The sequence below is a fragment of the Leptodactylus fuscus genome, chromosome 1 (genome assembly GCF_031893055.1).
Source record: "Leptodactylus fuscus isolate aLepFus1 chromosome 1, aLepFus1.hap2, whole genome shotgun sequence".
Lineage (NCBI taxonomy): Eukaryota > Metazoa > Chordata > Amphibia > Anura > Leptodactylidae > Leptodactylus > Leptodactylus fuscus.
The window spans coordinates 242,331,386-242,352,179 of record NC_134265.1 but is presented as its reverse complement, the minus strand read 5'-3'; positions in this window follow the sequence as shown (position 1 = coordinate 242,352,179).

The following is a 20,794-nucleotide window of genomic DNA, read 5'->3' as shown; positions in this document are numbered from 1 at the left end:
TTTCCAAAACAATTTCTAACTAGGACAAATAATTTTATCATATAAACAGCCGTCCATAGCTAACTTACGCTGATCACTCTTGTATATAGGATGTACATGGACAATGGTGCCGCACTCTAGTTACCAATTTGTGGTAGTCTATATAGAGGACCACAAACGCATGCAAACACACTTAGATGGGTGCACACTATGCACACGGACGAACAGAGCACGTGTACTCATACACAACTACCGCATGCATGGACACTTACACTGCGCCTGCACAAAGACATGGATCACACGGGCACATACACATATACATATACACGGACCACAAACGTGCATGTACACATGCATACATACACATGGATCACACGCGTGCACACACACACAGACACACGCACACACACATGCATACATATACTTGGACCACACACGTGCATGCACACACGCATACATACACATGGATCACACGCGTGCACACATACACACAAATACACACACGCGTGCATACACACACATATATATACACGGACCACACACGTACATGCACACACGCATACATACACATGGATCACACAAGCTGCAGGGGAGCGAGGAAACGGTGAAGATCAGTGTTGTTTAGTGTTAAAAATTCAGGGGGAACATAATAAAGGGGGCCCATGAAACTGGGGGCAGATGAAGGAGGGGAAGATCGACATGAAATGGGGGCAGAGATGGAGGGGAGACATGCAACTGGGGACAGAGATGGAGGGGGGGACATGAAACTGGGGCAGAGATGGAGGGGGACATGAAACTGGGGCACAGATAGAGGGGGGCACATGAAACGGGCAGAGATGGAGGTGGGGACATATAATTTACAGGTGACTGTAGGAGGATTATACTGTGTGGGGGCACATGAAAAATGAATGAGAATGGGTGGAGTCAACATAAATGTGGGCGGAGCTAAATTTGCAGCGGCGCAAATAGTGCACCACACATTTTGTCCCTCTTTCTGTTCTTCAAAATTTATGAGGTATGTTTAAAGGGGTTGTCCCATCACAAGGATCCTATCTATACTGCTTGTTAATGTGGATGTAAGTCTTTTCCTAAATACACTGCTTCAGCAAAACTGCTTTGTTTGTCCACTATAATACTTTATTCTTTTTTTTTTTTTTGACACATCCCTTGACTTATCTGGTCATAAGTCAAGTGATGTATCTGCTGCTCTCAGGGGGGAGGGAGGAGGGGCTAAGTGCATGGGAGCGAGCCTGTGTATCTAGCTATTCCTGTGTCTACACCACGTGTGATCTAGCTTCCTGCTCTCAAATAGAGGAGAGCAGCTGCTATTTCTTCTGTTCTCCCAGTTATCAGGTTAGCTAATTCAGTTGTCTTCATTATGGCAGAGACAGGCAGTCTCTGTATGTAACACAGAATGGAGTTGCTGCTGCCTGTACTTCATAGTCCAATATGGGTGGGCGGAGCTACACACGAATTTGGAGGCGGGGCTAAATGGCAGGTTGCATGTGAAACCCCGCCCACCAAATGATGCAAGAAACCAGGAAGAAAGAAGATTTTACAGCAGTAAAGACTGATGAATATGCGAGCTGGGAATACCCCTTTAAGTGGAAAAAAGATTTACTGTATCACTCTGAAAATGTCAATTACAGTGTGACACTGAAAATTTTACTTTAGCCAGTATAACCAACAGTTTATCATATTTTCCACGAGCGAAGTCGCAGGTATTCTACTAGTAAGTGATAAGGTTTAACCAGGTGTCAATGGATAAACTTGTATGAGTTATCAGAAGTAAAATAGGCCAGGCAATGTTTTGACCTTTGATGGACCTTTTTAACTAGGTATCAGTGGATAACAAATTTATCCACCAATACCCGGTTAACCCTTGAATTTTTACAATATCAGACTTAGCTTGAAAAAGGTCCTATTTTTCATCTGATAACTCATACAAGTTTATCTATTGTCACTTAAAAGGAATTTCTTCCAAGGAAAACCAGCAATCTTCAGTTATGTAAAAATCGGCATTGCTTTATTCTTTACAGATTGTTTTTTTAAAAAAAAAACATGTACAAAAAATTTTTTTTAGTGCTTCAAAAAATGCATGACACACATAGCATAGTATGACTCACATAAAGCGTAGAGGAGCGCTGGAACTGACGCGTTTCGGTACCGTGTGTACCTTAGTCGTAGCAGCACTAAAAAAAATTTTTTGTACATGTTTTTTTTAAAAAAAACAATCTGTAAAGAATAAAGCAAAGCCGATTTTTACATAACTGAAGATTGCTGGTTTTCCTTGGAAGAAATTCCTTTTAAGTGACATTTGAATTGCTCCTAACCGTGGAGTTTAAACCGTGCAATTTACTCTTAAATGTGGGATTTTATGCATATATGGACATTACATCCTGATTTTGGTTCATGCTTGCATTTGCACTACCTCCAGAAATAGTGGGCTGTGTTTCCTTCTCCCCTTCCCTCATGTGTTTAAGTTTATCTATTGACACGTGGTTAACCCATGCATCTATACAGCATTAGATTTCGCTTAAAAAAGGTCTATCGGAGACCAAAACTTTGCTTAGCCTATTTTTAATCTGATAATTGTTCATATTCCTGATTTGTCATTGGTGGGTATTTTATTAATGGGTTTTTCAGGCAAAAAAAAAACATTTTTTTTTTTTTAAAAAAAGGTATTTCAGCATTATTAATGGGTTAATAATTGAACCAAAATACCTTTAGCAGTGTTATGCATGATTTCTGGCTTCTTCTGGGAGCACCTGGCATTCTACGCATTTGTTTACATGCTTCCTTAGCCTACAACTCCCATGATCCCCCTCTCATTCCCCCTCCCTGTTTCCCTAGCTAGCCCACACACTATTAGCCCTATCTATCTACTTACCTACGTAACTCAGAGGAAGTGACACTTCATGCCTGAAGACTGAGGATACGTAAGTATGATGGGGATTGGGGGCGAGTATTGGTGATGTTTCATTTCCAGAAATGCGGAAATAGAACCTGATCGGATCATCACAAAATGTGCCAGGGACCGTCACCCCCCAGGTACATTTTGTAATGATCCGGTGACAATCCATTTCCGCATATAGGTAAATATATATATATATATATATATATATATATATATATTTTTTTTTTTTTTTTTTTTTTTATTGAAGTCCATTAGAAGTTAGGCAGGGAGCGGGAGTTTAGTTTAGGGAGTAATATTCAATTTATTATTATTATTATTATTATTTATTTATATAGCACCATTAATTCCATGGTGCTTTACATTTGGGGGTTACATACAATTTGGGGGTTACATACAATACACAGAATATACAGGTAGATATGATACTAACAGTGACCGATTGGCACAGTGGGGTAGAGGGCCCTGCCCGCGAGGGCTTACAATCTATGAGGGAAGGGGGGTAGAGACGGAAGGAGAGGGGGAGACTGTACAGATGGCGGTGCGGTGATAGTGTTATTGGAGGTTGTAGGCTTTCCTGAATAGGTGAGTCTTCAGGGCCTTCTTGAAGCCTGTGATTGTGGGGGTCAGTCTTATGTGTCTTGGTAAGGAGTTCCAGAGTATGGGGGATGCATGGGAGAAATCTTGGAGAAGGTTGTGTGAGGAGCGGATGAGAGCAGAGCGGAGTAGGATGTCATTGGAGGATCTGAGGTTACGTGTGGGCAGGTAGCGGGAGATTAGTTCAGAGATATATGGAGGGGCCAGGTTGTGGATGGCTTTGTATGTTAGCGTTAGTAGCTTGAACTCAATTCGCTGGGCTATAGGTAGCCAGTGGAGGGACTGGCAGAGGGGAGCAGCCGATGAAGATCGGGGGGTGAGGTGGATTAAGCGAGCAGCGCAGTTTAGGGTGGACTGGAGGGGGGCGAGGGTGTTAGCTGGAAGTCCATGGAGAAGGGTGTTGCAGTAGTCTAGGCGGGAGATTATGAGGGCCTGGACGAGCATCTTGGTAGTTTCCTGGGTGAGGAAGGGGCGAATTCGGTGGATGTTCTTGAGCTGGAGGCAGCAGGAGGTGTTGAGGGCTTGAATATGTGGCTTGAAGGATAGGTCAGAGTCCAAGGTTACCCCAAGGCATCGGGCCTGTGGGACAGGGGTAATTGTGGTTCCATTAACTTTGATAGATGGGTCAGGTGGAGGGGCCATACAGAATGGGCTGAAGATGATAAACTCTGTTTTCTCCATGTTGAGTTTGAGAAAGCGGGAGGAGAGGAAGGAGGCTACGGCCGCTAAACAATCTGGAATTCTGGCCAGCAGGGAGGTAATGTCTGGTCCAGAGATGTATATTTGGGTGTCATCGGCATAGCAGTGGTACTGGAAACCATGAGATTCTATGAGTTGGCCCAGGCCAAGGGTGTAGATGGAGAACAGGAGGGGTCCTAGGACGGAGCCCTGGGGGACACCTACAGAGAGAGAGCGAGGTGAGGAGGTGGTGTGCGAGTGGGAGACGCTGAATGTGCGGTCGGTGAGGTATGAGGAGATCCAGGAATGGGCCAGGTCTGAGATACCAAGGGATGAGAGAATTTCTAACAGGAGAGAGTGGTCAACTATGTCAAAGGCAGAGGAGAGGTCGAGGAGGAGGAGGACAGAGTAATGGCGCTTGGCTTTGGCGGTTAGCAGGTCGTTAGTGACTTTTGTTAGGGCAGTTTCAGTAGAGTGCCGGGGTCTGAAGCCTGACTGTAGTGTGTCAAGGAGCAGGTTGGATGAGAAATAGGAGGAGAGTTCGGAGTGGACATGCTGCTCAAGAAGTTTTGAGGCGTACGGGAGCAGAGAGATGGGACGATAGTTGGCAGGAGAGGACGGGTCGAGGGACGGTTTCTTAAGTATAGGAGTGACAGTGGCGTGTTTGAAGGCAGAGGGGAAGGATCCATTGGTTAGGGATAGATTGAAAAGATGGTTTAGGGCTGGAGTAATGACTTCAGCGAGTTTGGGGATGAGGTGTGACTGGATCGGGTCGAGCACGCAGGAGGTGAGGTGGGATTTGGAGATTAGGGAGGAGAGTTTTTCGTCAGTTATGGAGGAGAAAGAGGTCAGGGATGAGGAACAGTAAGTAGTTGGGTAGAGGGGTTTTTGGGGGAGTAGGGTGAGACTGTCTCTGATGGTGTCAATTTTAGTTTTAAAGTAAGCGGCAAAGTCGTCAGCTATTATAAGTGATGTCGGAGGGGGGGGCAGGAGGACGGAGAAGGGAGTTGAAGGTGGAGAATAGCTATTTGGGGTTGCGAGAGAGTGCAGAAATGAGTTTGGTGAAGTAGACCTGCTTTGCAGAGGTGAGTGCATTCTTAAATGAGAGAACTGCTTCTTTGTACCTGAGGAAATCCTCCTGGGAGTGGCTTTTCTTCCAGAGGCGTTCTGCAACCCGTGAGGCACGTCTCAGTTTTTTAGTCAGGTCAGTGTGCCAGGGTTGTCTATTGATCGGTCGGGCTCTGGTGTATGTGTAGGGGGCCACAGAATCAAGGGCTGAGGTAATGGTGGTATTATAGAAGGCAGCAGCGGCATCTGTGTCCTGGAGTGAGGAGATGTCAGCGAGTGGTAGGAGAGATTCTGAGAGGGTGCAGGTGTCAAGGCGGTTGAGGTTCCTGCGGGGGCGTGTTGGTTTAGAGGTTGGAGTGTCTATTGGAGAGGAGAGGGCAGAGAATGTCAGTAGGTTGTGGTCAGAGAGCGTAGATGGAGAGTTAGAGAGGTTGCATATGGAGCAGAGGCGGGTGAATATTAGGTCTAGTGTGCCCCCTTTTATGTGGGTGGCAGAGGAGGACCATTGGGAGAGACCAAAGGAGGCAGTGAGGGATAGGAGACTGGAGGCGGAAGGGTGGTCTGTGTTAATGGGGATGTTGAAGTCACCCATGATGATGGTGGGGGTGTCTGTGGATAGGAAGTGTGTAAGCCAGGTGGTGAAGTGGTCGATAAAGGCAGCGGTAGGTCCCGGCGGTCGATATATGACGGCCAGTTGGAGGTTGGAGGGTGAGTAGATACGAACAGCGTGCACTTCAAAGAATGGGGGGGGTGAGGGCAGGTAGCGCCTGAATAGGGGCAAATGAGCACTTGTCTGACAGGAGGACGCCTACACCTCCACCAGGTTTGTTGTTGGGGCGGGGGGTATGTGAGAAGTGCAGACCTCCATAGGAGAGGGCGGCGGGGGAGGCTGTGTCTGAGGGTGTCAGCCATGTTTCTGTGAGACAGAGAAATGTAAGTATATTAAGAATAAAAAGGTCGTGGATGTAGGCAAGTTTATTACATACGGAGCGGGCATTCCATAATGCACCAGGGAGGGCAGGGGGAGGGGTAGGGGTGAGTGAGATTGGTTTGAGATTTCAGAGGTTCCGTGTGCTAGCACCAGGTGTGGGGATTCGCTGGGGAGGTCCAGGATTAGGAGATATGTCGCCAGAAGTAAGGAGGAGTAGGGAGAGTGACAGCAGGTGTAGGTAGGAGAGGCTGCGGGGGGGGGGGGGGGGGGGGGGTTGTATGTGTCTGGGGCGGAAAGCCTGCAGGTTTGTGAGGAGCTGTGCAGAGAAAGTTATATGGTGGGGTAGGAGAGAGGGAGAGATGAGGATTTCTTTACTGTTAAGGCTGGTTTGGGGTGGAAAGGTGGTTTTTACAAGGATTGGGAGAACAACAGTGATTAAAGTGAGAAGCATTTCTGTTAAACAGGTGAGCAGTTTACAATTTATGCAGGAAAACCCCTTTAATATTGAAGCTCTGCATAGCAAACAAACTGGATTACTTATTTTGCAACAGGACTACAATGTGTGAAGGTTTCTACAAACTGTTGTATATATACTGAATTGTACAATTCTGTTTCATTTCGGAGAGAGAAAATAAAAAAGACATGGACTTTTGAAAATCTATTCACATCGTGCGGTGCTGTATAAAGTCTGCAATTATTGTGGTGCTATGACTGTGGGGTGGCATGGGCCAGAGTCTGGGGGCTTAGCTGGGCAGCAGGGGTGTTGCTGGGTTGCCCTCCCTGTGGGTACAGTGGTGGTAGAGTAGGTACCCACCAGTATTGTAGGGACCCACTATAAAGAGGTCTCCGTGAAGTGGCTAGTGGGCTTATACACCTTGATCAATATGTATTAAGAACCTCCTATTCATTTAGGTAGATTTTGCTGAGAAGTATAAGATCAATGTACAATATTGGAATGTGTAATCCATATCTTTCTTTTTCTTCCTCTCTAATATGTAGCAAAGCTAATTTTTTGCTTTGCGTTAGTACCAGGACTCCTCTCATTTGGCAAAGGTGTTTTTACTTGGCAGGAGTCCTTCTACTATTCCTTCTAATTCCTTCTACTAGCTCTCAGCATTCTGAATGAGACCACATTCTAAGGTGAACTTTTTGATATCTGTTCATACAGGACTGGTACTGCGGGGTGATGTGGTATCACCTATTCAATGTGACTGCAACACATCCTAATTCTGAATGAATGAAATCTTCTCATTGAATACTTTGTTCTGTAATTAGTTGAATGTGATGACAACAAAATAACACAAAAATCATCAAAGGAAATCAAGTTTATTAACCAATGGAGACCTGGATTTGGAGTCACCCCCAAAATTAAAGTGTAGAAACACACTACAGGCTGATCCTCATGGAGTCTGTTTCTAACCGTCTGTGCAGACACATTCACATTTGTGGCCTGCTGGAGGTAATTTTGCAGGGCTCTGGCAATACATCTCCTGTTCCTCCTTGCACAAAGGCGGAGATAGCGGTCCTGCTGCTGGGTTGTTGCCCACCTATGGCCCCCTCCACGTCTCCTGTTGTATTGGCCTATCTCCTGGTAGCACCTACAGCGTGTCACGTTGCACCGCAGACTGTCCAGGAGTTGGCAGATGCTTTAGTCCAGGTCTGGGAGGAGATCCCTCAGAAGACCATCCACAACCTCATCAGGATCATGCCCAGGCGTTGTTGGGAGGTCATACAGGCACGTGGAGGCCATACACACTACTGAGCCTCATTTTGACATGTTTTAAGGACATTACATCAAAGTTGGATCAGTCTGTAGTGTGTTTTACCATTTTAATTTGGAGGGTGACTCCAAATCTAGGCCTCCATTGGTTAATAAACTTGATTTCCATTGGTGATTTTTGTGTGATTTTGTTGTCATTACATTCAGCTATGTACAGAACAAAGTATTCAATGAGAAGATTTCATTCATTCAGATCTAGGATGTGTTATTTGAGTGTTTCCTTTATTTTTTTGAGCATTGTATATTTAGTTTGATCAACTAATCTGAATTAACCACAGACTGCCAAACTCCAGATTTGTACTTAGGGGAACTTAGTCTGAATAAATGAGGTCTGATGGGGTCTGGATTCTGTATTGAGGAAGATCTGGGGTCTATATAAAGGCATATCAGTGCAGGATCTGAATTTGTATAAAGGGTTTGGTATATAGACTGTATTCATGTTGAGGTTTTCTGAAATATATCATATGTACTATTTGTGATTTAAATGTGGTAGGTTGGGGTGTGTCCAATATCATATATACACCCCAGAAACTCATAGGGGAGTAGAAACAAGTTGGTCACAAGGTACATTCTGGAAATTTATTGGACCACATTCACTGAACAGGTGCAACAAAAAAATTTTACCAGCCACTGGGCTGGTATATGTCAGCTTTTTTAACAAAAGGACAGCAGACTGCAATTTGCTTAGGAGCTGGCAAAAAAGCCCACTATATATATATATATATATATATATATATATATATATATCGCAGTATACTTTTTAATATTGTAGGCTATAGAATATACTGTATATGCCATTGTACAGCTAACTTTGTGATGTAGATGTCTGGTGGAAGCCTTAAAAGCAGTGTTCACAAAGCCTTTCTCATGTTCCTGGAATAGTATATTTCATCTGACAATTCTCACCTGTCACTTTTTATTGAGGCTCATACAGTAGTTCTATAGCCTCAAAAAAAAGTGATTCAAGTCTACAAGGATGTGTGAAACCAACTATTATTTCCCTAGTGCCTTATATTAAGATGGACAATAGTTTATCTTTACAAAGGAGAAAAACACGTTATATCACAGAACAAAACAACAACAAAAAGACTGCCTGTATTGCATGCTGAATATACAGTAGTATTGTATGGATTCAGTAAACATCTGTTGCTTTTAGTTTATGAATGTATGTAACTTGGGGAAAGACGTAATTGGCAATAACATACTGTAATGTATTCAGAAATTTTCCCTATAAACATCATGTTATTGTCACATGTTTATGTGACATTCATTTCTGCATATGTTATTGTACAGTACATACAGTACATATTCATGCTTTTGTACCAAGCTTCTGGCGTCTTACTTTTATATCCATTTTCCCTTAAAGTGTAACTGTCATTTTAATTTTTGTATAACCCTATAGTGTGAGTGAATATACAAATCTTTGTAATACCATTCTCAACATTGAAACTGTTTTGCAATAATATAAAGTTCCTGCCACTAGGTGTCTCACTTCTAGCCAATTTACAGCTCAGTCTCTCTTTTAAGAGCACCTTTTTTAAGCCACTATACATGTTAATAAAGCAAACTATCTGTTGGAGATGGTGAGCAGCCATACAGTGGGTTACTTGCTGCAGAATACAGTGAATCATCTCCTCTTTGTGGCTCCTTTGGTCCAGGCTCATTAATTGTGAAACCGCATATCAGCGTTTCTCCTTACACCCATGAAATGAGTGGGAAGGAGGAGGAGTGGTAGCACTATTTTGCCCTAGTGAAGATGCTGGCGAGAAATCGTCTAGAGAGGAGACCCCAGAGGAGGTGGGCAGGCCCTGCATCGTGTTGGAACTGAGTCTGCACAATTGGGTGAAGTTAGCACCAGGCTTTGTTGCATATTTAAATTGTGGCTGATGCTACTCAAAACGTTGTCCCAGTGGGCCATTTTGAATATGTATTGTCCTTGTACATAATTTTTGCTCCACGTGTTGATGGTGGTTTAGTTTACACCTTTCCCAAGACTAACATATCCAAGGAAAAGCCCACCTTCTCTGACACATGGCGATATGAATCAGGGACAGCTTTCCTAGAGAAATAATGATGGCTAGGTATCCTCCGACAAGGTTGAATACATGGCATCAACTGACAGTGGCTGCACCACCAGTAGTTTGGCCAGGTGCGACTTAAGTTGCAGAGTTGCCAGATGACTGGGAGAATATTACTGTATGGTGGAAACACATTTCCTTATGGATCACTGAAACTGACACTACCAACAACAGTTCTACCACTCCTACCCCACAAGCTTCCCTAGGTTTGCCCTGCGCAATCTTTTTGGATGTTGGGTCTGCGCAATGGCTGGAATTACTATCCCCACTGCCACCACCCTCTTCATCTGATATCACCTTATCGCCCTGATCTGGTTGCCAGGTTTGATCCTCAAAAGAATCATTATCATCATCATTAGCAAAGGTATTGTTTTTTCTGCTTTTTTCAGACACAGCATGGCCATGGGAGTCCTGCACACCCTAATAATTTCCACCTCCAAATCTCCCCCTAGTACCCTTTCCAGAACGACTACCATTAGTAGTAATACTAGACCTCCTGTCACTAATACCTCTACCACCAACAATCATGTCTTTCTCCTCTAATTCCAAACAATGCTGACTGTTATCCAGCTCATCAAACACAGAAGGAAGTGTAATGTCCCGGTACTGCTAGTCCAATTCCCTCTAATAATCCTTGCAGACCGAGATAGCATGGACATTTTCATATAAGGTAAATATTTTCCTCCCCCTTCATTCCTTCTATATATTTCTATTCTTCCAGAGCCAGCACACAGGGGGGTCTATTAATGCGCCATCTTGTGGATGTTTTTGTGAACTGCACCTGCCTATACTTTGCCATTGTAATTTGAGTTGTTACTGTAAAGGGAGTGTCCATTATGATTAGCTGACCTCCAGGACCAATCAGGCTCCCTTGACTGGCCTGGAGGGAGAGTTGAGTGACCACCCTCTCTAGAGGGGGTTGGGGATGTTTTTGGCTGATTTCTTTTGTGTGGGGCTACAAGTCTAAGACATGAGACAGCTAGCAGACTGAGCACATGGAGCATGGATGATGGCTGCCCACTATCAGGGTACACAAAGCAGAGATGCCTTCTCCTCTGTCCTCAAGGCCCTTCTCAGAGAGTGTTTTCCTCTGAAGCTCTAATCTTACAAGCGCTGAAGTTGATGGACTTGTCTTATCCGTACATCTGGGACCTCACACGTATATCTCTATCCAAGTAAGTCCTTGGGACAAATCTATAGTTAAGAAACCCATAGCTAGTCTGGCAGAAATTGAGGGTCTCCCGCTGCCGAATTGTATCTCCTCTTCTATATACGTGTACCCAGTTTTGTTGAGGACTAACCCCCTGGATACAGGCCATCTTTACAAGTATATACAAGTTAACTGCCAAGCAACTACTATCCAAAGCATTCTGCCCCATCCTCTGCTAATTGGACACTACCTACAAAGATCGCTGTATTGTATGTGAAGAAGTCCTCCATATGTACATTTGTATTACTTTGTCCTGCTAGTAAAAAGAAAAGCAACGATTACCCCCGAAGCCTGGTTGTCTGTTGTCATTGTCAGATATCACGCAGGGGAGGGTAGTCGGGGACAACAAAAAGGAGAGTTTGTGCACATTTGGGACCCAGGATTAATCCCCTGAAAGCTGGCCACATCGGATATTACCTGTGATACCAGCCCTGGCCTTCCTGAGTGTTGCAGAAGACTTCTCTAACTAGTAGAAATAGAATCAAGAATCAAACAAGCTTTATTGGCATGTCCAAATAGATATTTGGCATTGCCAAAGCTAGTAAAGTAGGGGGGGGGGGGGGGAGTGGTGGATATGGGGGGGGGGGTGATTTGGGGTATAACAGTCCGTGGGGTCTCATGTTCCTCGTATTTGGTGACAGCTGGCAGCGATCTCCACAGTGGTCTCCTCTTCTCCCAGTAGGATGTAGAATTTCCTCTTCTCATCTGCAGATGTGAATTCTGGGATGTGTGCAGAGAGTCTTTGGTAGTAGACGGCCCTCACAGCTGAGTATTTGGTGCAGTGTAGCAGAAAGTGGGTCTTGTCTTCTAGGGCCCCCTGGTCACAGTGCTGGCACAGTCTATTCTCCCGTGGCTTGTACGTCTGCCTGTGTCGCCCCGTCTCCATCTCTAGGTTGTGGGTGCTCAGTCTGTACCGGCTCAGGGTCTGTCTGTGTTTGGGGTGGTGTATTCTCTCCAGGTAGGTGGCCATGGTGTAGTCCCTTTGCAGGGACTGGTACACGGTGAGTTTCTTGGAGTTATTTATTGCGCTTCTCCATTCCTCGATGTACCGCTCTTTGTCTCTCTCAATGGCCCCTTTTATTTGAGCCTTGTTCAGGGCATGTTGGGGGTTTTGGTTTGGTAGACGGCTGATGCTTGGTTGGGGGGTATCGGGTTTTCTCAGGGCTCTGTGGCTCATCCAGGCTTGGTGGTGGTAAGAGCCAGGGCTGCTGCCCTGTATGTGTAGCAGATGCCATATGACTACCAGGGATCTGTTTTGGTGAAGACTATGAAGGAGACACAGTGGATAGTTCAGAAATGCACTGTGTTAGGAGGGGCTGGGGCCTCTGCTGTGCGGAGGCTCCCGGCCCGCTCTACATCCGGTGCCAGAATGATGTGGCTGGTCCCAGTAGGGGGTAGTTCGGAGCCTCCGCTTGAGTCTGCGGAGGTTCCGGTTTCCCTCTAGTGCCAGCACTTAAGGGGGTCAGCGGCAGGCCAGAGATGATTTAGGGATAGAAAAAAGAGTAATCCAGCACCGCATCGAAATCAGAAGTGATTTAGGCCTTATTCTGTCTCTGGCCCACCGCTGGTTATTCGTTTACCCCACGGTATCAGCTCCCTAGGGACGAGCCTCTCTTGCTTCCTTCCTGCTCTCTGTCACTTGTCATCTGTCTCCTGCCTCCTGTCCCCGTATTTGGATTCCCTGGATTGTTTGACCTTGCTTGCTTTACAGACCTCCTCTCCATGATCCTGATTTGGCTACTCCTCTGATCTCCTGTGTATGACCTTTTGGCTTTCTCCTGACCTCCCTTTTTGAATCCTGATTTGGCTACCCCGCTGACCTCCTGTGAATGACCTGGCTCTCCTGACTTTGCTTCTGCCTCTTCCCTCTGCTACTACGTGACCTCCAATTAACGACTTGGCTTGCATGACGAATTTGCTCCTTCAGTTTCTGCTTTTAGCATTATCTAATCCTATTACATTTTCTAGTGATCATGATGATAATGATAAGAATGAGTAGGAGGAAGATGGTGTTGAGATTTTTTCCTAAATGTAGCAAACTGAAAGCTAGTACATATAATTTTTATCATTTTTAATAAACTATCCGTTACTGGAGACCATAATCTGTGAGTGATAAAATACCAATACAATGTAAAGCTTTATTGATTCCAGATAAATTCCAGCTACCATATGCAGTGAGCTCATACAGTTATGCAAAGCACACAAAATTCAATAAAACTGTTCCGCGTTGGCACGAAATATTCAATATTTCACAATATTTCAAAACTGCATACGTGGTCAAATAATTTTACCTTATGTCAGTGATTCTGCTGATCTAACTATCCTAAAACTGCAGTGTAGGTTGCTAGACACTATTACATTATGCAGGATAGGATAGAACTATTGACAAATGCCAAATAAGAAAATAACATTTGTGTGTAGCAGATATTTCTACCAAACATTATATTCCTTAGTCAGCAACATTCACAGTCATTCATCTTGTAATAAAAGTTACAGGGACAGGATGGTGGGATCTGCAAACGTAGACTCACATAGGGCCACTTGGTGGCAGTAAGGTGCTTTTATGTATTCGTGCACTCAATTAACGTATTCAGTAACTAAAATGTCACTTATTTCTAACAGGTCAGTCAGGCATAGAGCAGTCACTTGAATAATCCAATAAATGTACTTGTATAAGCTAATGAAGCAAAAAGGACAGCATTCCATTATATGCATTGTAACAGACTAGCCAAACTAAGAATGTTGAGTTATAGTAAAAAATATATACTTTGTCATGTTTTATGCTAATTTTGGTATCAGAACATGATTTATTTAATATTCCAAATTTATGGTATTATGAAAAACTAGTGCTAGATGTATACACAAAGCCAAGCGACACAGAGAGAACATTCAAACTGCAAATGTTGTCCCTGGTAAACTCAGAATTAATGATAACAGTCCCAGCCATAGAGATACTCCCCTCATGCTATAAAACGGTAAGAACCTGCCAAGTCTTGCTTGTCCTGGTGGGACCGAAGTTGGTTTTAGAAAACACATATTTGCAGTTCTGGTTATCACAAGTACTTATACAGTGCCAAATTACTACCGCAAGTAAACAGTAGCTGCTCAGACAAAGAAGGAGTTAACAACAGTTGCTCGGCTATAGCAGCAGTTCAGTAGCTTTCTCGGTCCACAGGTTTGAAAAGTAACCTTCTTATGGTGTGAAACAAGAAGTCCATTCTCAAAAGTGTCATGCTTATGCTGCAAGCTGGTGGAGACAATTGGAGGTTGATACTTATAGTAATAGTTGTTAGAGGTGGCCAGTAACACTCAACTAATCCCTACTGAGTTAGACCAATGATGAAGGGGGCTTCAGCGTACCTGTGTTAGTGGTTCCCCAAAGGCATTTCCAGTTGGTAGATGAACAATGGTTCTTACTAAGGGGGCATTCACACTACCGTCTGTGTCCGACAGGTAGTGTCCGCTCCTAGTGTCCGTTCAAAATCTCGCACGGACATTAGGAGCGGACACTAGCTGTGTCCGTGACACTTGTCATTCATTTAAATGGCTATCAGGTGCGTTCTTTTGCACTCCGTGCCCTTCCTTCACTGTCCGCATTTAAAGATGTCCGACTTTTCAAGCGGACAGAAAAACCTGACATGAATAACAAGTGTCACGGACACAGCTAGTGTCCGCTCCTAATGTCCGTGCGAGATTTTGAACGGACACTAGGAGCGGACACTACCTGTCGGACACAGAAATAACAGGAATTTCTATACACATCCACACTCTCTAGTGGCTGTAAAAAACTGCCATAAGTTGACTTACAATCTTCTCTCTTTACCCCAGCCAACTGTTGACTGGACCGTAGCTCTCCCAAAAGATAACAAGAAAAAACAAACGAACAAAGCTCCCAAAAGATAGGCTGCACCTCCATCCCCAGTGGAACAACCCTAACAAAGGGAAATAGATACACGTAGAAGCACAAACACAACAATGTAATGCAACAAACATTTAGCAATGTCCACTGGGATGCCAGAATGATGTCACATAGGTTCCATTTCTCTGATTACTCAATGCTAGATTTGGTGTGGGTTTTAGCTCCTATTGGGTATGGGAGGGTGAACTTTTCTTTGATAAAATTGATCGGCATTCATATTCTCGGGGAAACTAACTGCACTGTATTGCAAGCTTTACTATTAGAGTCACAGTGCTATTAGTATTAGAAATGAAGCAAACTGTCCATTGAGTCCATTCTCCATCTGGATGAACAGTACCAACTTTCTGAAGACAGTAGCTCCAATTGGTCAGCATTCCTTTCTCCAGCCCAAAAAAATCATATGCAGTGCAGAGCAGACAATCTCTGAAAAGGACTAGGGCAATAGGTTTGAAACCTTTCTAATACCGCGACCCTGCAATACAGCTCTTCATGTTGCGGTGACCCTAAACCAAAAAATTATTTTGGTGGCTACTTCATAACTGTAATTTTGCTAATTCCCCCCCCCCCAATTCTCTCCCCCCTACACCCACATCTCTTCCCCCACACTCCACATCTGGCCGCTTACAATACTGTGGAAGGGCCATTTTCTTGTGGACGGCGGGCATGCGCAGTCAGCTTTGCCCTTGGGCTAGAAGTTTGAAGCCAACCCCCGGAAACAGACACGTGAAGACCCCGTTCCTGAAGAAGACGCCCCCAGTGTTGTTTGAGTGCTGGAGCCCGCCCCCAGTGCTGCGAGAGAACTGACTTACATAACGGCGAAAAACGGGATTTCTACGGAACAGCGGCCCTTAGAAGACATCTAAAGGTAGGAGAAGAATAGCCTTTCTTAAGGCTATTCTTATGTGACAGGCAGAAAAAATTGAGTTTAAATGATAGGATCCCTTTAAATTTGTCCCTTTTGTCCCTGAGATTGTTCAGGAACTTCTGGGACTGTTGGCATGTATGCTCAGTACCTCAGTGGTATATTACATTGTCTATATAATGGACTCTCTTCTCCAGTGGTGACTTTTCTGCCCTGACTTTCCTTATAAGTCTCTTGTTTTCTGTAGTCCAGTAATGCAGTCAACACAGATCTGCATCCATTCTGGTCTCACTGTGCATGTAAGTTCAATATATGGTCTTTTCAGGTGTTCCCACTAAAACATTTGCTCAAAGAAGTGGATTTTGTTTGATAAGGTTTGATAGGGGGTGGCTTGCTTATAGAGTATGCAGGAAGAAAAATCAGTCACTTAGTCTTTAAGAGGGATTTTCTCAAAGGGGTAGTTTTCTGAAGAGATTTCACTGTATTTGGTCATTTGAGTCACGCAATAAAATACTTGCCAACTTTCCAGAGCAAATATCCTGGGTACAGTGCAATGCTCCTGCATTCACTGGGCTATCCATCATTTTTATATATTTGTGCTGGTTACTGACAACCTGAAAAAGGGGATGCTTAGCAAATTTCTTGTCCATGTTACAAATATGGGTCATATCTCATCCCAAAATAAATGTGGATCCACCTGTTTGGGGTCTGGCATTACCCTAAAATTTTCATGGCAAATTTTGCGTAACAATCTCCTAGAGGCTCTACTCAAAGTGTTGGAAAGTTGAATATAACCTTATATTTAACAAGATATAACCCCAAAGGTTTCCTATGAGAAACAAGATCATGGGGATCCAAGACCTTGTTTTCCATAGGTTTACCAAAGTACCGACTCCCCAGTCCCCACTGCAGAGTTGGCTGTGCATGCACAGTTCATCTACATTGAACTTAATAGGAAACATTGACACAGTCAAGTAAAGGATACTGCCAGACAACTCTGACTTATCTCTCCAAGAACATACATCCATTGTGTATGGCAACCCCAAGTGTATAGCATATTATTATTGTGCTATGAAGGAGAGAATGCATCATATTTTATGTATGAAGCCTATCAGACAAACTGAGTGCTTGAAATTCAGTTCTACATTCCTCAATTTCACCATATAACAATCTTTTCCTATAAACCAAGAGTATTTTCTTTTGCTATGTGAATCTAACATCAGTGCGTCTCATCTGCGGTAGACCAAGAACACTCCTTATTCCAACTCCATTGGAAAGCTTTGCATTGTACTTTCTTTCCTAGCATACAAGGCATTGTACAAGTTATCGGCTCAAGTTATGACCTTGTTTTATATAAATTGTTTTTATCATTAGATAATGTTTGAAATAAAATAAACTCACAAGCTGTCAAACAAAAAATAGTGATTTATAGAAAACTTCTAAATTGTATTGTAGCCACAAATGAACTCATCATAAATAGGAACAAATAAAAACTGCCTGAAACTCAGCCAGAATTCTAACTTGGAAGCAGAATGTATAACCAGAGAAGTATCAGAGAACTCTGTAAATAAAGACAATATGAAATACATTTTTTAACCCCTACGCGCACCAGAACCAGACAGATGCTATGGTCAAATGCAATGACATCTGAGAGGCTACTTTAACTTTCATAATTACGCTCAGTAACGGGGCGGCACAATTACAGGAGCTGTCCCATTACCATGACAGCCAGGAACCTTCTGAAGCCACTGAAGCCCACCATAGTAAAGTAACTATTGAAGTCTGCCTGCAGCAATGCCATAGACTGCAATACATTCACATTAAGATCACATGTTCAAGACCCCTGAAGGGGAAGGGGCTAAAAAAAAATTAATTGAAAAAAAAACCTAAAATTTTAAATCACCTCCCTTTCCCTAGATCACATACAGTACCTCACAAAAGTTAGTACACCCCCCCCCCACACACACACACACACACACACACATATTTTGGTAATTATTTCATTATATATTTTCATGGGACAACACTGAAGATATGACTCTTTGATACAATGTAAAATATTCCATGTACAGCTTGTATAACAGTGTAAATTTGTTGTGCCCTGATAATCACTCAACACACAACCATTAATGTCTAAACCCCGGCAACAAAAGTGATGTCTAAACTCCTGGCAACTAAGATAAGATAAGATAAGATATTCCTTTAATAGTCCCACAATGGGGAAATTTCAGTGATACAGTTTCATAGATGGTACAGTAGTATATAACAAGAGAGAAAACACATAGAAGCTCATGGCAGATAGAGAAATCCTAGGAATCCTAGCAACTAAAAAAGAAAGAAACACAGACACACTGCAGGATCATTTACTTCTCTGTGCAAATTGGTGTTAATAATAATAATTATAATAATAATAATACAGCCGACTTGGTTGTAGGACACGAGGAGGGGGGTCACAGCATGTGGATATAACAAGCAGAAATTTTTACAGAGGTGGGGGACATAGTCAGCTATTATGATAACATGTGGCAGTTCCTTTGGTAGGTGGTGAGATCTCCTGCTCACAGCTGATAGTTCGGTATCTTGCATCAGCACTATTGTCCTTTTAACCACAAAAAAGTGAAAATGAATGGATTGTGCCCAATTAGCCATTTCCACTCCTCGGTGTCATGTGGTTCATTAGTGTTACAAGGTCTCAGGTGTGAATGGTGATCAGATGTCTTAAATCTGGTGAATCATGCTCACACTCTCATACTGGTCACTGGAAGTTCAACATGACATCTCATGGTCAGTGCTCAGACCATAAGCCGCTCATTGCTTCAAATTGGTCTGTATGGCTGTCATCCTAGAAGGAAGCCTCTTCTAAAGATGATGCACAAGAAAGCTGAAGACAAGCAGACTAATGCTGTGTTCACACATCAGTATGCCATCCGTCCCTTTGAATTCAGTTTGAGACTTTAAAACGGACTGATGCACATACTGATTGTGTACTGACACCTTTTTATGCTGATAGCAAACGCTGTCAGTCCCCTAGAGGACAGATAAGGGGATTAAAAGTAGCAATTGTAAACAAAGTAAAGATAAGGAGATATAATAAATGTCCTTATGTCCTCCTTATCTCTACTCTGTTTACAATTGCTACTTTTAATCCCTTTATCTGTCTTCTAGGGGAGGAGAACGTTTGCTATCAGCATAAAAAGGTGTCAGTATACAATCAGTATGTGCATCAGTCTGTTTTGAAGTGTCAAATTGAATTCAAACGGACAGATGGCATACTGATGTGTGAACTTACCCTAAGGACCATGTCCTGTGATGCTCTAGTGAAATTCATGCCCATAAGGGTTAAGGCATTGCTGGAAAATAATGGTGGCCTCACAAAATATTGACACTTGGGGCACAATTTGTTCATTTTCATTTAGGGTCATACTTACTTTTGCTGCCAGGGGTTTATTATTGATTGTGTGTTGAATGATTTAAAAATCCCCTGCACATACTATTATGGCCCATGCACACAGTATTATGCCCCATAGTGACCCCTGCACACAGTATTATGCCCCATAGTGACCCCTGCACACAGTATTATGCCCCATAGTGGCCCCTGCACATACTATTATGGCCCCTGCACACAGTATTATGCCCCATAGTGACCCCTGCACACAGTATTATGCCCCACCCAGCCGCTACCCCTGCAACCCCGGTAGTTACGCTACTGTCCTTGAGTTTCTGTAAATAAGTGGAAGGAGAACAAAAAGTGTTCACAACATTTATACATACAGGTTGGACTTCTGCAAGTGGAGTTGTCTGACCTCCATTGTATATCCTACTTCAGTTCCAGTGCTTGATCATGTGTACAAGCATCAAATTATATAAGAGTAGACGTCATTTCAGTGTCCATTTCATTTTCCATACCTCCCAACTTTTGAAGAACTGAAAGAGGGACAAAATGTGTGCGCGCCGCGGCAAATTTAGCCCCGCCCACTTTTGTGTTGACTCTGCCTACTCGTTAATTTTTCATGTGCCCGCACACAATATAATCCTCCTACAGTCACCCGTAAATTATATGTCCCCCCTCTATCTCTCCCCCAGTTTCATATACACCCTTCATCTGCCCCCAGTTTCATGCCCCCCTTCCATCTCTGCCCCCAGATTCATGTCCCCACATCTCTGCCCCCAGATTCATGTCCCTCCATCTCTGCCCCCAGATTCATGTCCCCACATCTCTGCCCCCAGTTTCATGTCCCCTCCATCTGTGCCCCCAGATTCATGTCCCCCATCTCTGCCCCAAGATTCATGTCCCCCCATCTCTGCCCCCAGATTCATGTCCCCCCTCCATCTCTGCCCCCAGATTCATGTCCCCTCCATCTATGCCCCCAGATTCATGTCCCCCCATCTCTGCCCCCAGATTCATGTCCCCTCCATCTCTGCCCCCAGATTCATGTCCCCATCTCTGCCCCCAGATTCATGTCCCCCCATCTCTGCCCCCAGATTCATGTCCCCCATCTCTGCCCCCAGATTCATGTCCCCCCATCTCTGCCCCCAGATTCATGTCCCCCCATCTCTGCCCCCAGATTCATGTCCTCTCCATCTCTGCCCCCAGATTCATGTCCCCACATCTCTGCCCCCAGTGTCATGCCGTCCCCTCCTTCATCTGCCCCCAGTGTCATGCAATCCTCTCCATCTCTGCCCCCAGTGTCATGCCCTCCTCCTCATCTCTGCATCCAGTGTCATGCCGTCCTCTCCTTCATCTGCCCCCAGATTCACGTTCCACCTCCACATTAAAC